The following is a 17495-nucleotide window of genomic DNA, read 5'->3' as shown; positions in this document are numbered from 1 at the left end:
TAAAAAATAAAAAAAAATGTTTGCTCTGTAAATTGATTAGAAGCATGGATTTTGTGGCTAGCTATGTCATTTCACATCTGTATCTGTTTTCCTCTTTCTCTTTCATGGTTCTCATAGACAGACAATATGGTTGCTCCATAATTATCCTAATTTATTTTGCTTTTATATTTTTAGTTGCATCATTTCACTTTCTGCTCTGCCATTTCCCAGAACAGCATCACATAAACAGAAAAATCCAGAAGTGGTTCTGTGGCTCAAGTTGTAGAGCGCTTGCCTTGATTTGAAGAGCTAAAGGACAGTGCCCAGGCCCAGAGTTCAGGCCCACAACTAATTTTAAAAAAGAATCTAAATACTTGATAATTCTACTAACAGATCTGACTGAAATCAGTTCAATCACACTTTTCCTGTACAATGAAGGAATAGGTCCCGGCTAGGAAAGCAGCTACAGAAGGCAGGCAGATTGTATCTGTGATAAAACTTTGTGGAAAATGGAATCAAGGATTACTTACTGGTGATTCACTTGCACTTGAAGCATGATTCTGAACTATTGCTTGCTGATTCTGAACTATTGCTTTGATCATTATATTTTCCAAGAAGAAAAAGTGAAATTTAATTGATAGTAAAGGAATACTAATACATTTTGACTTCTCATTAAGCATCTTCAATCATCAAAATCACTTGAAGGCAATAGACAGGCCTATTTTTAGATGAAAACAAGTGTCTTGAAAAAAACAAGAATTTAGGTAGTCATACCAAGGACTTCTATTTTACTATTGCATTATACATTTTTTCTAATGTTGGATACCAACATTAGAAAGCTACTAGAAAGCTCTTAAAGCCCATATCTTGAATAGTGAGTTCTCTTACACTATAACATGATACTTCCCAAATCATTTACAAAGAAGGCATTGTTTCCTATTTTCTCATTCCTAGAATAAGCTGCACATGAAGACACCAAGGGTTCTCATGTTCAGACAAGGAACAAGATGAAAAAGTGAGGAATGGTATCAATTTAAAGAAAAAAAATGGAGTAGGATCCAAGCAAATTTCTTCTTTGGGATGCCGAAATTAATCTGCTTACTATGGTTTGAAGACTACTTTCCAAATAGGCCACCCAGATGAATACTAGGGATGAGGATGAGTATACCCCTCTTCATATGGAAGCCTAGAGTGGACATTTAGACATTGTCCATGAGTTGCTAGCTCAAGGCAGATATTCATGCAATAACTCTGAATGGCTGACACCCCTGCACAGTGCTTATATGTGGAATAATACCAGAGTGGCAGATACCAATTCCCAAACTAAAGGCCTCTTGTCTGCCTTGCATGTTGCTGCTGGGAATAGAAATCGAAAAGATACGCTTTTGAACCATTATATCAAACCAGGTTTGAAGAACAGGTTGGAAGAAACTGAAACCTCCTTCCTCCACTCCACTGCCAGCCTGCTGAGAGGGACATGCAACCAGGGGTCTAGCTGAGGAAAAGGGCAGGACATCCCATGTCTGAGTTCCCCACCCATAGACAGGCAAGACTTTATTGCAGCTAGCCCGGTTGACCCAGAATCCCTTGCAGGAGGCCAAAGATTTGGACAGCTGGACTTGGGCCCCAAAGGAAAGCTTGAACTCAGGTCTCTGGCAATTTAGGATTCATTGTAGACCCTGATAAGAGGATAAAGACAAAGTCGGTGTGGAGGAGGGGCACCATCCGAGGTCAGAAAGAGGCAGACAGGCACCCAGGAAGGGGACAGAGAAAGATGAGGGACACACACACACACACACACACACACACACACACACACACACACACACACAAATATGGCACTGGTGTCTCACACCTGTCATCCTAGCTATTCAGAAGGCTGAGGTCAAAGCCAGCCAGCACAGAAATGTCTGTGATGCTCTTATCTCCAATGAACCACCAAATAGCCAGAAATGGAGCTGCAGCTCAAGTGTTAGAGCACTAGCTTTGAGCACAGAAGCATAGGAACTTCACCTAGTCCCTGAGTTCAAGGCCCAGGTCTTCTACATCCAAACACACAGACAAAGACACACACAGACAAAAGACACATGAACACACAGACACACACAGTGGTAGCCCAAAGCCTCAGCAGTCCCTGAGCACCCTGAATATTCCACCCCAGAGATGATGTCACTATCATCATCAGACCAACTGCAGACAAAAGTCAGAGCCTCTCACATGTCTGCAATGGTTCACAACACATCATGGCATTTCTACTGTACACATTGTTATGCAGAAAATTCAGCTACCTTTTGTTTGGTTGTAGGTTATGGGGTTTGAACTTTGGGCCTGCCAGAAGGCCCTCAGCTCTTCAGATGAAGGTGTGCGCTCTACTACTGGTGCCACAGCACCACATCCAATTTTCTGGTAGTTCATAGGGGATAAAGTCTCACAGACTTTCCTGACCAAGCTGGCTTTGAACCGTGATCCTCAGATCTCAGCCTCCTGAGTAACTAGGATGACAGTTATGAGCCACTGGCAGCGCCTGGCTACACCCAACTTCTTTTTTTTTTCAGCTCTTTTCTTTCTTTCTTTTTTTATTGTGAAAATACTATGAAGAGGGGTTACAATTACATGGGCAAGATAAGGAGTACATTTCTTATCAAGCATTGTAGCCTCCTCAGCAGCCACCTTCTTATACCAAGGGAAAACCCAACTCATCAAGACACAAACCAAATGTAACCCTACACTTCAGAATTGGTCACCAGCATCCAAAAACTTCTTCCATGGATGGAGAGCATATAATTGACACTACCATCCCACCCCTGCTCCCATTCACCCACTCCCTGCCTGCCACAGGCCACGACCTCTGGAGATCTTGGTAAGACACCACCCACCCTGCTATGGCTTCACACAGGGGTAAACCTGGGGAGTTATTAGAAATGTCTCTACTGTGAGGCCAGCATCTGGTCTCACAACCTCAACCACCCCAATACTTCACTATCTCTTGCAAGCAAGGAAGGGGTATCTTTATTTCTTGTTTGGTTTTTTGTTTTTGTTTTTGTTTTTTTTTTTGGTTGAAAGCCTTGAACTCAGGGCTTGGGTACTGTAACTGATGTCTAATTTTCCTAAAGGCCAGTGTTCTGCCACTTGAGCCACAGTGCCACTTCCAGTTGGAGATTGGAGATGAGGCGCTGGAGGGACTTTCTTGCCAGGGCTGGGAAATGAGATCCACTGCATTTCAGACTCCCGAGTGGCCAGGATGACAGATGTGGGATGACAGGTATGAGCCAGCGGCTCATGGCTTAAGGTGTCTAGTCCTTCAGAATTTCCACCTAGTCCTCCTCTAGAAGATACCACCTAGACACCCCTCTACCTCCCTCAGAGACAGCAAAGGGAGGCTAGAATCTGGGTGTGGCCATGGGGATTAAAGGGCCCACTCCACATCACTAATCCCCTCTAAGCTCCCATCTGCCTCCCCCGGATTGCCTGGTCTTCCAGGGCAGATCAGACCCACTAGAAGTTCTGGGGCCTGCCCTATGTCCCTATGCCCCACCAAAGCGATACCTGAGGACTTCCGGGGCCAACTGCTCCATGTCCTGGTGGAAGACCTTGGGAGCCTTGCTGAAAACTGGGTCAGGGGTGCACAGGGCAGGAGTGTCCAGTTCACCTCTGTCAAAAGAGACACAAAGCACGGATGAATCTACTAAGAGCTTCAGGGCATAGCCATCCACCTGTCACCAAGGTCCCTGGGAGAACTGCTTTATGGTGACAGCCCTGGGGCCTGACCTCAGGGCCCCGATACTGTCCCTGACTTTCTTTGTCTCCAGAGGTGTGCTCTTTCAGCTGAGCCACAGTGCCACTTCCAGCCTTTTCTGTGTATGCAGGACTTAGCAATCGAACCCATGCTTTCCTGTGTGCTAGGTGAGCCCTCTACCTCTAAGACGCAATGCCAGCCCTGGATAGCTGTTCTTTTGTGATCCCTCAGGCCTGTCTTGGGACAGTCTTGCACATCTATACCAAGTCTCTCACCAGCAGCCTTGTCTGGAAATAAACATGCTCTGCTATGTTGTCTCCAAGAAGCCCTTTCTTATCACCTTGGCATAGCTGGAGCCTCTCTGCTGTGCAGGCTGCCAGACTTGTCAAGCTCTGACTTCCAGCCAGTGTGGGTTGAGAATGCACAAAGGGGAAGGCCTGGATTCCACCACCGGATTTCTGAAGGCCCTGATACACCACCAAGGGGCAGGTGTTGTATCATACTCCATGAGAGGGGCTCGAGGCCTGGGCAATCTGTGGGCAACAAGACATGACCATTTCTTTGTGTGGGCTTGAACTGAGGATTTGGGAGCTGTCTCTCTGAGTTTAATTGCTCAAGGCTGGTGCTCTACCACTTGAGCGACAGCTCCACTTCTGGCTTTTTGGTGGTTCCATGGAAAGTAGATTTTCATGGGCTTTCCAGCTTATGGCTGGCTTCAAACTGTCATCCTCAGATCTCAGCCTCCCAAGTAGCCACGATGACAGGCATGAGCCTGAACTCCAGGTGACAAGCACCAAAGTTTTTTTGGTTTTTGTTAGCTCACGTTCATTTCTTATCAACTAGCAAGCCTAAGTTAAAATAATCAGTTACAGGGGATCAAATTCCTCTCCTAGTTCAGTTAATCCAAGGAGATAAAGTGTCTTTGGAAAGGGCTAGTCTGGGTTGCCTTAGGGATGTTTGTGTGTTTGCGTGTGTGTATGTGTGTGAGTGTTGGGGTCCCTACCCTCAGCTCTGTGGTGCCTCATCCTCCCAGCAGGGAGTGCATCCAGGATCTTGACCCCAAGGGAGGTGGATGGGAGAGGGTACCTAAGGTCACATCCAGGGGGATGATCTGAATTCTGTCCTGCAACCTAAGCCTGGACAGATAAAGGAGAGAAGGAGAGGGTTGAGGGAACATCAAAGTTATCCCCTTACATTTGGCTGAATGTATCATCGAGAAAACTGAATACATCTTTCTTGGTAGTCAGTTAGAAGGTGTACAGTGTTCATTTATTTTATGATTGTGTTAGTCCTAGGGCTTGGATTAGGGCCTGGGTGTTATCCCTTAGCTTCTTTTGTTAAGGCTGAGGCTCTACCACTTGAGCCACAGCACCAAATCTGGCTTTTTTCTCTGTAGTTTTGGGGAGGGAGGTGGTTTATGGGAGATAAGAATCTCCTGGACTTTCCTGCCTGGGCTGTTCTGAGTCACAGCCATCAGACCTCAGCCTCCCAAAGAGCCAGGATGATGGGTGGGAGCCATGAGCTCCTGACTGCCACCATCCATTTATAATCACTTAAGCCCAGGGCTGGGCAACCCACACTACACCTCCTTGTTGGGAGTAGGAAGCAGACATGAGTGGGTTTGATACTTCAACAGCCTACCTATCTTTGAGCATTTTTCTGGGTCAGTTTGATGGTGGCTTCATCCTTATCCACAGCAATGACATGGCTCTGTCACAAGAACAAATGTCCAACGGGAGGTGTCAGGTCTGGGGTCTTTCCTCTGAACCCCGCCACCATAACCAAAATGACACTTCCGAGCAAAGGGTAGTACACACAGAGTGTTTTTATTGTCTTGTAGCCAGGGTCTTGTCAGATAGGTGGGGGTAGAAGTCAGAAGCCCTGGATTATGCTGGGCAGGGGGACAAGGTGACACCTCCTCATCCACTTTTCTTCAACGGTGTAGCAGAGGGATGTAGGGAAGAAATCATGTGATGGACAATGAATAACCATCACGGTCTAGCCCGGGCACAGAGGGGCTTACCTCAAGGGGCTGGTTCAACAGGCTGAGCAAAACAGCTCCTGTCCCATAGCCCACCTTCAGAATGAGAGGGCCACCTTGGGTTCCAGGCACATGGGGATGCTGGGCCACCTCCTCTAGCACTCATTCAACCAATTCCTGAGAGAGAAAGAGAGAGGGAGAGAGAGAGAGACAGACAGACAGACAGACAGAAGACAGAAGACAGACAGACAGATTGAGAGAGACAGAGACACAGAGAGAGAGAGAGAGAGAGAGAGAGAGAGAGTGAGAGAGAGAGAGAGAGAGAGAGAGAGAGCGGGGGAGAGAGAGAGAAAGACAAAAGTCCAGAATTACACTTAAGCCAGGTGCCGGCGGCTCAGACCTTTAATCCTACCTACACAGGAGGCTGAGATGTGAAGATTTTGGTTCATAGCTGGCTCAGGAGGAATGTCTGTGAGACTCTTATCCTCAAAGAACCAACAGAAAACCGGAAGTGATGCTGTATCTCAGGGGGTAGAGTACTAGCCTTGTTCTGAAGAGCTCAGGCATAGTATCCAGGCCCAGAATTCAATCCCCACAAATGACAAGAAGTGGACTTCCCACCACAAGAAGTGGACTGAATAACACCCACTGTTCTAGGAAGCATGGAAGAAAAATCAGGCCAAGATTCTTGTCAGCTGGAGGTCATGAGTAGGTCACCTGGCTTCTCCATTACTCATTTTCCCCAGCTGGAAAAAGGAATAGAATGAAGTATCCCTTCCTCATGGAGACAGGGTAATGATGAAAGACAGCCATGTTTTGTTTCATAATCCCACACCTGTTGCATGATTAATAACAGACCCCATCTGAGCCCTTCCCGGGCAACTCCCTGTCATGTGCTCACAAAATTGTTGAGAACTCTATATGACACCTGCTCCCTCTGTGCCTGGCCCTGCTCCAGAGATCCCTCTGTATTAATCCCTTATTTATTCACAACTGTCCCATGAGGAGACTGAGGTCCGATGGTCGACATCCAACCCAGAGCTTCACCTGTGGTCAAGAATCAGCTGCCGTGAACTAAGAGTTTGGGACAATCCGTCTAAAAAGATGACTGAGCAGGGCGCTAAATGTCTACCACCACCACCCCCCACACACACATACACACAAACACTTCTCCACCGTCCTTTGCAGGCAAAGATGTTTTACTTTCTTTCTTTTTGTTGGTTGTGGGGCTTGAACTCTGGGCCTGGGTGCTATCCCTGAGCTCTTCAGCTCATGTCCAGCACTCTACTACTTGAGCCACAGCACCACTTCCAGTTTTCTGTTGCATTATTGGAGGGAAGAGTCTGAGGGTCTTTCTTGCCCAAGCTGGCTTTCACCCATGATCCTAAGATTCAGCTCCTGAGTACTTAGGATGACAAACATGAGCCACTGGCACCCAGCCAAAGATGCTTTTCTATGCCTGTCATCCTATCCCCTCAGGAGACTGAGTTCTGAGGACTGCAGTTGGATGCAACCCTTGGCATCAAAGTCATTCAGAACTCTTATATCCAATTAAACACCCAAAAACCTTGCAAGTGTAGCTGTGGCTCAAATGGTAGAGGGCTAGCTTTGAGCATGAAAAAGGGATGGGACCCAGGCCCTAGTTTTAAGCTTTTTCTACTTAGAGCCACCCAAGAAAAGGAAGCAGGTGAGCACACGGGAGCTCAAAGCTCACACATAATACTCAAGACTCACAGAATAGACCCCATCCTGCTCTGAGTCTCTACATTCTATGTCCTAGATGATGGCAGGCTGAGATGGGACTGACCATGCACCAACTCAGGACATTCAAGTACAATCTCATACTGAGGATCTCGTGACGTCATCAAGGACTCAAGATCTCTCACTGTCCTGCCTTGACAGTGGGCAGTCAGGTGAGATCTAGTTATCCAAACAAAGGATATGGGAATGAATGAATTTCTCAGCCAAGGGATGCAGACTGGAGGGCTCTAGGTCCCTCTATCTCGGGAAGGAGAAAAGTGCGGATCCATCTCAGGAATGTTCCTGGGTTGTTAGTATCCTCTAAGAAACAAGCCTGCTCCCAGCCTAGTGCCTCCTGTTTTCCCACTAGCCTCGACCTTCAGTCGGGGTCTCCCACATCTGCCATCTAGACTAAAGGCTGAGCCAGCAAAGAGACCAACCTCTACCTCTGAGGATGGCAGTCATGGGGCCCTAGAGTGCCCCAGAAGAAGTCTGGGGGCAACACGGGTCTGAATCTTGCCCTCATTTCCTGGGTGTCCTGTTCCAGTAGCACGCTTACCTCTGTCTCTGGTCGAGGAATGAACACTGGGCGTGTCATCTTCAGATTGAGCCAGCAAAAGTGCCAGTCCCCAAGGATGTACTGCACAGGCATCCTACAGTGGATGACAGCCAGGTTGTCAACGGTGAACCCAGAGTGCCAGGACTTTTTATAGCCATGTTTCTGGGTTGAAGATTCTATCACTGATGGTCTAGGTTGTCAGTTGAGGTCATGGCTCCAATGGCCTGACACAATGGATCTGAGATTGTCATCCCTCTTCATCTTCCTGCTTATCCCTTGCCACCCCCCCTCTTCCTACTCCCTCACCCTATACCTCCCTAGCCCTTGGACAGTTTCTTCTTATCTGACCAGAAAATAAACTCCGTGAGCCAGGGGAGATTGAAACTCTGTGACCCACCCTGAGTCCTAGGGACTTCACCCGAGGCTTTTTCCCTCTTCAGTCATGAAGTTGCTGATGTCATGAATGGGTCAGTGTCTTGGTCCTACACACTAACTTTAGGCTCTGAAACTGTCCCCACAGAGATTGTGAATGGTTGGCTCCCTTGATCCAAGGACTCCAAACCAAGGCTTGCATGCTCCCTTCTTCCTTCCTTTCCTCCTTTTCTCCCTCTATCCTTCCCTCCTCTCTTTCTCTTTCCTTTCATTGTGTCACTCCTGGGCATGAACTTAGAGCCTGGGTGCTGTCCCTGAGCCTTTTTACTCAAGGCCAACAGACTACAGCTTGAGCTACTCATCCAATTCTGGCACTTCTTTTTAGTAGTCAGTTGGAGATAAGAGTCTTACAGGCTTTTCTGCCTGGCCCTTAAGCCTCAATCCTCCTATCTCAGCCTCCCAAGTAGCTAGGATGACAGGTGTCAGGCACCAGCATCCAGCTCAAACCAAGATTTCTTCATGTGCTGTGGAACCAGCACTGGAACCTTTCATCCTGTATGACCCTCCACTCTCTCCCCCCCAGGTACTGGCATACACTGTAATGTTTTGTTAGATAAATAGATGAGCATCTGTGTATGACAATACTACAGAAAAGTCCCATCCAACTCAGGTAAGCATCCTGGGTGGGGGTAAACCTGATGTAGCTCTTCCACAGTTCTCTTCTCCCTCTTCCCTCTTCCCACCCTCCTGGTGCCACCGTACTTAACTGTTTTGGTTCCAAGGACGTGAGCCATGATGTACTCACTGTATTCTGGGGCATCTTGGATGCCTATCTTCTCAAAGATCTCTGTCCAGCCACTGACCAGCTGTATGGCACTCAGTTCCCCACTCAGCTGTGAACAAGGTTGTTGTGAGGAGAAAACCTGGCTCAAGGGGCCTCCTTGGCAGTCCCTAGGGCCAGACAGTATGGTCCACCATATCCGGCCCCCAATTTTCATGTTGCAGAAAAGGATCTCTGAGGCATCCTGGGTCTCTGAATCTCCCAGAGTCCAGTACAGGTCCTGGGAATTGTCTCTGCTCACAGCGATCAGGCTGCTGGTGGCTTGTTTTAGTGTCACTTTCATTATGTTTTCCTGTCATACATCGGGTCTTAGGATTCCAGGATCGGCTTTGGTTCTGGAAGCTGCACCCCAGGCTAGTGAGATGGAAGCTGAGACAGAGCTGTCACAATCTGAGTTCAAGCCACGTGCATGGCCAAAAACAAACAAAAAAATTAAAATTAAAAAGTAAAACAATTAAAAAATTAAAACAATTTTAAAAATTAAAAAAATTATTTATCTCCCTGTTTTGCAATTCGTGCCATTTTTTCTGCCAAGCCTGGGATTTGAACTCAAAGTCTGGATAAATAGGCAGCACTGTTGGGCTAGGGGAATCACACCATACTTGAAGCCAAGAAAGTCAGGCCTCTTTCCTAGGTCTGAATTCAAGCCTCAGTCCTGCAAAACATACTCCTTATATACATTTTATTTACATTTTAAAGACAGGATTTATACTTCCATATAGTCAGACAATATCATGTTTGGTGTGTTTATTCATTTCATTTCTTGTTTTATTCATTTATTTACCATTTATTTTATTGACTCTGATGACACTTATACCATTTATTACGATTTTTTACTTCCTATCACGTAGCATCTAGATTTGTAGATGTGTTCACTATCATGCCTGACACCCAGGACTCTCTCAGGAAAGGAAAACATGTGTCACACTCAGCTTCTTACTCCAAGATTAAATTTTTGGCTGTGCTGGGATGTGAACTCGGGGCCTAGCAGGCCCAATTCATGAATGGGTAAGGGTGAACACAGCAACTTCTAGCCAATGAAGCTGTGAGGTGGTTCCAAGGCACTGAGATGGAGCCCCAGGTTTGGCCAAAACAGTGATACATGGATTGGCAGATGGTGGTATACAATTAATACATATTGGTAAAGAGTGCCAGAGCCATCTATCTGACTGAATGATGCCTACTACATTCCTACCAACTCTTAGGTATTTATTATACTGCCTTTGAAGTAATATTATTCTTTTCATGCTTAATAAACTATCAATTAAAATCAATCAGCATCCTAGGATTATTACACCCACTTTTAGACTCGACTGATGCACGAAATACTTTTTCAATCAGTATTCCTATGCATAGGAACGAGTCTCTTGTGCTGTCCTGCCATTGGTAGGTGTCAGGACTTAGATTTTTAACCCAGGGCCTATGTTGACAGGTTGGCCTATTTCTTCCCTGATGACCCACCAGCCTTCAGGAATAGAAGTTCAGCTCTACTTTGCAGCCATGTCATTCAGACTCAGGATGGTCACCCTGCAAATAAAAAAATAATGTAAAATCCCCAGTCCTCTGCAGCTCGCCACTTTCTGTGCTGTCCTACTTTTTTTTTTCTTCATGCAAGTCCTCTGGGCCTAGAATCCCAGGATAGACTATGGGTGAGAGGGTGCAGCCCAGTCTAGGCAATCAGAGCTGAGGTATAGTTGCCATGACCTGAGTTCAAGCTCCATGGTTGTCAAAAAAAAATCCCCCTGGTTTGGAATTTCTGCCAGTTTTTTTTCCTAGCCTGGGATTTGAACTCAGGATCTTGGTAAACCTGTAGCAATGTGAGGGAAGGTGCAGAGTTTCTACTACTTGAGTTCAAATCTTGTGCCAAGACAAAAGCAAAAAATTAAGTCACTGACCTCAGCTGGGGTTTCGGGAGATAGCTGTGGTGGTGGGAGGGAAGGGATGGCAAGGGGAAAACAAAGGAGGAGGCAGCAATGCTCAATAGTAAATGTACTCATTACTTTGCTCATGTAACTGTAACCCCTCTATACAACGTTTTTCAACAAAAAATGTACAAAAAAGGAAACAATTTATAGCTCGGAGAACCACTTTGCAGGTAAGGGAAGGATGTCTGAATAGATATACAAACTGCTGTTTTTACAATCTTCAGTACGGAACTGAATAAAAATCACTGCTTCCATTTAAAATAATTAAGTGACAGTCTTGAAAGTGGGGCCAGTATTTCTGCCACTGCTGGGATTTGATCTCACCATCCGGGTAACTCTTTTGTATCGTAGGTTAAGGGGAAGCTCACTGTCCTTGAGGAAAAGAAATTCAGGGTAGAGTTCCCAGGGCCTGAATTAAGTCCCTATAATGGAAAATAATATGTGTGTACATGTGTAATATATGTTACATATTACATGTCTATGTTTAATACAAACTATGATTTTTTATTATTGATTTTGTATTTCTGTATTTCTATATTTTATTCATTTACTAATTGTTTATTGTATTAATATTATTATTCACATAATATTTATTACATTTTGCACATATATTATAGAATTATACACAACAATTTAGGACATTGACTCATTTTTCATTAATACTTTAAAATAAAGGCATTTGTCACAGTCTTCACATGTTTAGAGCCTTTCCCAAATATGAGATTTGACTTGTTTATCTTTAATACCTTCCTATAGGAATTTCTTTAGATGATTTATACTCAGAAACCTTTCCTTGAGGATAGGCAAGTTGAGGGATAAAATTGTAAAGGTGGGACTGGGAATGTGGCTTAGTGGTAGAGAGCTTGCTCAGCATGCATGAATGCCAGGGTTTGAATCCTCAGTGCCACATACTCAGAAAAAGCCAGAAGCTGTGGAGTGCCCAAGTGGTAGAGCACTAGCCTTGAGAAAAAGAAGCATGGAGACAGTACGAAGGCCCTAAGTTCAAGCCCCAGCACTGGCAAAAATGATAGGCCAGATGCCAGTGGCTCACACCTAGAACCCTATCTTCTCAGGAGGCTGAGATCCGAAGACCACAGTCCAAAAACAGCCTGGCAAGTAAAACCTGTTAGACTCTTATCACCAATGAACCTCCAAAAGGCCCCATGTGGCACTGTGGCTCAAGTGGTAGAGTTTCGCCTTGAGATGAAGAGCTCAGCGACAGTGCCCAGGCTTGAGTTTGAGACACACTATGGGAAAAAAGTGAGGGTTAATCAAAGTACTTTTCCAATTTGCTAATTAGGAGAATATTCTCTGGAAAATGAACGCTGATGTACACCAGAATTGGAGTCAGAGCTCAAGGTTCAACTGTAGCTGATCCATATGCCCAGCCTCTCAGACACTAGCATTATAACCTTGTGTCCTAGAGTTCTGAAAGATCCATTGGTGAAAGGCTTAATATGCTCCTCAAGTCCTTTGTCATAAGTAGTTGACTTGTATTGTCAATGTTATTACAGTTCTGACCTAGCAAGTCCCAGTAGCCAAGGCCCATCCCCTAGCTCAGGAGGCTGAGGTCTGAGGATCACAGGGTGAAGCCAGCCAGGTCAGGAAATTCTATGACACTCTGACTTCCACTTCTGAAAGGGCAGATTTTCAAGAGCTTCCTGGGTTTTCCTTGGTGATGAGAAGTTACTTATACTTGTGTTGAACTCAAGGCCTGCGCACTGTCTCTAGCACTCTACTACTGGAGCCACAGCACCAATTCTGGCTTTTTCTGTGCATGTGCTACAGAGGAATGAACCCAGAGCTTCTTGCATGCTAGGCACTAATCCACATTCCCAGCCCTCTCATATTTTTCTTAATGGTAGTTTCTACATAAGTATGCTACCACTTTACATTCCCCAAGTTTAATTTTCTGAATACAAGTTATTTCAAAAACCCTGATCTTCTCTTCCCTTGCCTGATTTGTGACTGTTCCTGCCTTGGCTTAATAATAATATGAAATAAAGGATGCTGAGATCTTATGTGTGTATCATATGAGGACACAGGCCTGGAACTCTGGAAGAGAAAAGCCATGGGCATGAAAAGAAGAGAATGATGCAGTATGTGCAACAAGCCTATGTGAAAAATAAATCTGTACATAAAAGGAGAAGCATTGCATACCATCTGATTGCACTCAAAGAGGTAATATGCACATATAAGTAGGTAGGACACTCATACATAAACTTGGCCTTCTCTTTTTGAATTTTTTTGGTGGACATCCCAGGGCTTAAACTCAGGGCCCTATATGTTCCTCAGCTGTTTTGTTAAAGTCTGAGACTCTACAACTGCCACAGCTCCACTTCAAGCCACCTGGGTTAATTGGACATAAGCGCCTGCCAGGCTTTCCTGCCTCGTCTGTCGTGTATCTCCTGCTCGGCTTTCTTTCTCAAAGCTGGAGCTCTACCCTCTGGGCCACTGATTCACTTCTGGTTTTCTGGTGGTTTATTGGAAATAAGAGTTTCGCAGACTTTCCTGCTCGGGCTGGCTTTGAACAGAGATCTACTGAGGAAACTCTAAGTGGCTTTGCTCAGGGATTTGGCTGAGGAACTGTTCCACACAAACCCTTAGTCTAAATCTCGAGAGGTACTAGAGAAAAAAGGAAACACGAAGATTCTTCAGTTGTGTTCTAGATACTTCAGGTTGGAGACACAAAACACTCATAGTATTAGATAAATTTATAGGCCTAAGGAGCAATTCAGACAGTATGAGGATCGCTCCAGCTTTTGGTCCTCTCGTCCTGAGACAGTAAATTCACTGCAGCTCAATGCTAAGTGATTGAACTGGCATGTCCTGTGGACATTTGCTGCCAAAATCATGTCACACTCATTTCTCACTTTTGGCTTCAAACCTGTGACCAGAGGAGAAGATGAGGAGAGAAAATCCTTCTCAGAGAAAGCACCTATAAAGAACATTGGGTAGTTGACTTATAAATTCAAAGCATTGGAATGGTGCTGTTAATTAGTCAGATTGTCCAGATTAAAAAATGAAGAAGAAAAGAAAGGCAGGTGCCAGTGGCTGCTGACTGTAACCCCAGCTCCTCAGGAGGCTGAGATGTAGAGAATCTGAGTTTGACTCCAGCCAGCATAGGAAAGTCCATGACACTGTTATTTCTAAGAGATCACAGAAAACACAGAAGTGGGGCTGTGGCTCCAGGTTAATGCACTACACTTGAGCAAAAGTAACTCAGGGACAACGCCTATGCTCATAGTTCAACCCCAGGACCTACTTCCATGTATTGTGCATGTGTGGATGTATTCCTATAAGTGAAGCTCCAGATTAGCTATGATGAAAGGCACCAAGCTAGAAAATTTGTTTTCAAAAAAATGATTTCATAACACAGAGACTGCTTTCATGACAGTGCATGTTCCTGGGCTCCCCTCATAGTTCCCAATGCAGCCTGAGGGTTTCTCTGCCTCCCAGGCCTGCTGGAAGAAGTCTATCTCATTGTCTGAACAGGCAGACAAAAGGCCTCAGTCCTGTACAGCTGTGTAACAAACAACTCCATCTGGGCCAATTAGTGAGGATGAGTGTGGATGGGCTGTGAAGGTCAGGACAAAAAGGCCTCTTTGTACCCCAAGCTATCTCTCTCCCCAGTGCTCCGGGTTGACAGGCAGCCTTCATTTGGGCCACCTCCTGTGGCAGGCCAAGTTCCCAGCACTTATCCTGCCTTTGTGAGACTACATTCTGGTGTTCAGATACAGTGCTCAATATAATTCGGGAGTCCTTCTGGCAGACAACTAGGGCACTTAACTTCAAGAAATGTTTCATTGAGGGTGATGATGGGCCTATGATGCCTCTGCTAGGTTTCCGGAAGCTTTGGAAATCCAAGCACATGTCTGATCTTGTTTCCTGTCATCTAGGACTGCTGAAGCACTTTAGGTTTTGAAACCTTTGACCTCTCCTAGTTGAGCCCTGGGTGACAAGGTTTTGGGGTTGAACACAGGGCCTGGGTGCTGACCATGAGCTCAGCGCAGGAGCCCAGTGCTTTACCATTTTGTGTCACAGCTTTACTTCTGGTGTGTGTGTGTATCTGTGTGTGTGTGTGTGTGTGTGTGTGTGTGTGTGTGTGTGTGTGTGTGTGCATGCGTGTGCACACATACACCAGTCCTGGAGTTTGAACTCAGGACCTGAGCATTGTACCTAATTTCTCTTGTACAATAATAGCCCTCTCCCTCTTGAGCCACACAGCCACTTTAGGCTTTTTTCTAGTGATGTGTTCCTGAGAAGTCAAGTCCAGGGTTTCATAGATGCAAAGCACTCTATCCCTAAGGCACATTCCCTGCCCTCTACTTCAGGTTTGTTATTCATGCCATATTTTTCTGCCAGTCCTGGGATTTGAACTCAGGGCCGAGGTACATCTACAGCACTGTGGGAGAAGGGGAAGCTCACCATGCTGGTAGACAAGAAAGTCAGGCCTGTTCCCAGGGCCTGAATTCAAGTCATAGCTCTTGCAAAAATAATATTCTCATGCATTTTAAATATAGGATTCATATTTACATACACATGTTTACTGCATATTACAGTTAGTTATTCATTTGATTTTTTGTTTTATTTATTTCTTATGTATTTTAGTGAGTATGATTACACACATAACCTTTTTTACATCTTATTACATAGGACATAGATTTGCCAATGTACTATAGCTCATTCGTGAGACCCAGGACATTCACTGATAAGGAAGACAAATGGGACATTTGGATTCTTCCACCAGGATTACTTAAGTTTTTGGCAGTTCTGTGATTTGAACTCAGGGCCTAGAAAGCCCACCTCATGAATGGGGAGTGGGTCAATGTTAGCACAGCAGTCTGATGCAAATGAAGTTGTCTAGCAAATTTGGAACTAGGAGTGGCCAATATATAAACACATAGATGTGTAAAATGCAGTGTGTGTGTATTTGCATATGCATATGCATCTATGAACGTATACAGAGAGAGACAGGTAGACATTTATGTAGATTCTAGTGTATAACTCTATATAAAGAGTGATGTCTATATCTTACTTTTGTATATTCTATGGCTACTAATTATTGGTCTAAAATTATTCCTCCATTAATTAATCACAGTAGAAGACTTAATAAAGTATTAATTAAATTAATCAATGACCTATATTTAATGCATACAATCTTACATTAGAAAGACTAGTTAATTAGTAATTCAATTAGTACATTTCAAACATTCTATTAGTGTTCCTAGAGATAGGAATCAGTTTCCTAGGACCTTCAGCCATGTGTATGTGGGAGTCCCAGGATCGAACTCAGGGCGCAGGTGTCTGGGTTAACCTCAGGCTTCACTGACAGCCCACCAGCCTCAGCCATGCAAAGTCATGTACAATTTTCAAGCCAAATCAGTGAGACCCAGGATGGTCACTGTGCAATAGAAACAAAGGTAAAACTGTTGTGTAAAACTTTCTGGTTTTTCCTCTTCCATTTTGGTTTGTTCGTTTGTTTGTTTGTTTGCCAGTGCTGGGAGTTGAAATTGGGTCCTAGAATCCCTGGATCATCTGTGGGTGTAAAAGCTGCACCCCAGCCTAGGGTAATCAAGGCTGAGGCAGACTTGTGAAGACCTGAGTTCAAGCCCTGTGCCTGCCCCCCCCTCAAAAAAATTAAGGTTCTGGCTTGGAATTTGGGACATTTTATATGCCATACCAAGGATTTGAAATCAAGGCCTGGGAAACTCTATTTTGCTGTGGGAAAGTGGATGCTCACCCTCCTGGAATAAAAGAAAGTCAAGAGCATTTCCCAGGGCATGAATTCTAGCCCTAGGACTGGCAAAATAATATTTATATACATTTATAATTTACATCATATATATGTATTTGCGTAGGTATTACATATTGTACCTAGGAAACAATATTTTCACAGACAGCAGAAGAGGTCAACATTGGCTGCTTAATCCACCTATTGTCTTTGGAACTGCTGGGATTTGAACTCAGGGCATAGAATGCCCAATTCGTCAAGGGATCAATGAAAGCACAGCAATCTCAAACAAATACATTGCCAGGGAGTTCCCAGGACCTAAGTTTAACCTCCAGAATTGGAGAATATATAAATAGATAGATGCCTAATTGCTGCAAATACATATATATGCATAGAGTGAGAGAGAGATGTATATGTATATTCCAATGTATGTTTAAATATATAAATATATTTATAGAATGTGAGATGTCTATATATCATTAAATTACACGTAATATATCACTAATAATTATTAGGTATTAAATTATGCCTTCATTAATGATGTATCATGGTTTAAGGCACAATAAAGCACTTCCTTGTGCAATATGAGCTCAGGGACAATGTCTAAGCTCACAGTTCAAGCCTCAGG

This window comes from Dipodomys merriami, unplaced genomic scaffold, assembly GCF_024711535.1.
Source record: "Dipodomys merriami isolate MVZ:Mamm:240054 unplaced genomic scaffold, mDipMer1.0.p SCAF_196, whole genome shotgun sequence".
Lineage (NCBI taxonomy): Eukaryota > Metazoa > Chordata > Mammalia > Rodentia > Heteromyidae > Dipodomys > Dipodomys merriami.
The sequence above is the reverse complement of the archived record's forward strand: the minus strand, read 5'-3'. Positions refer to the sequence as shown.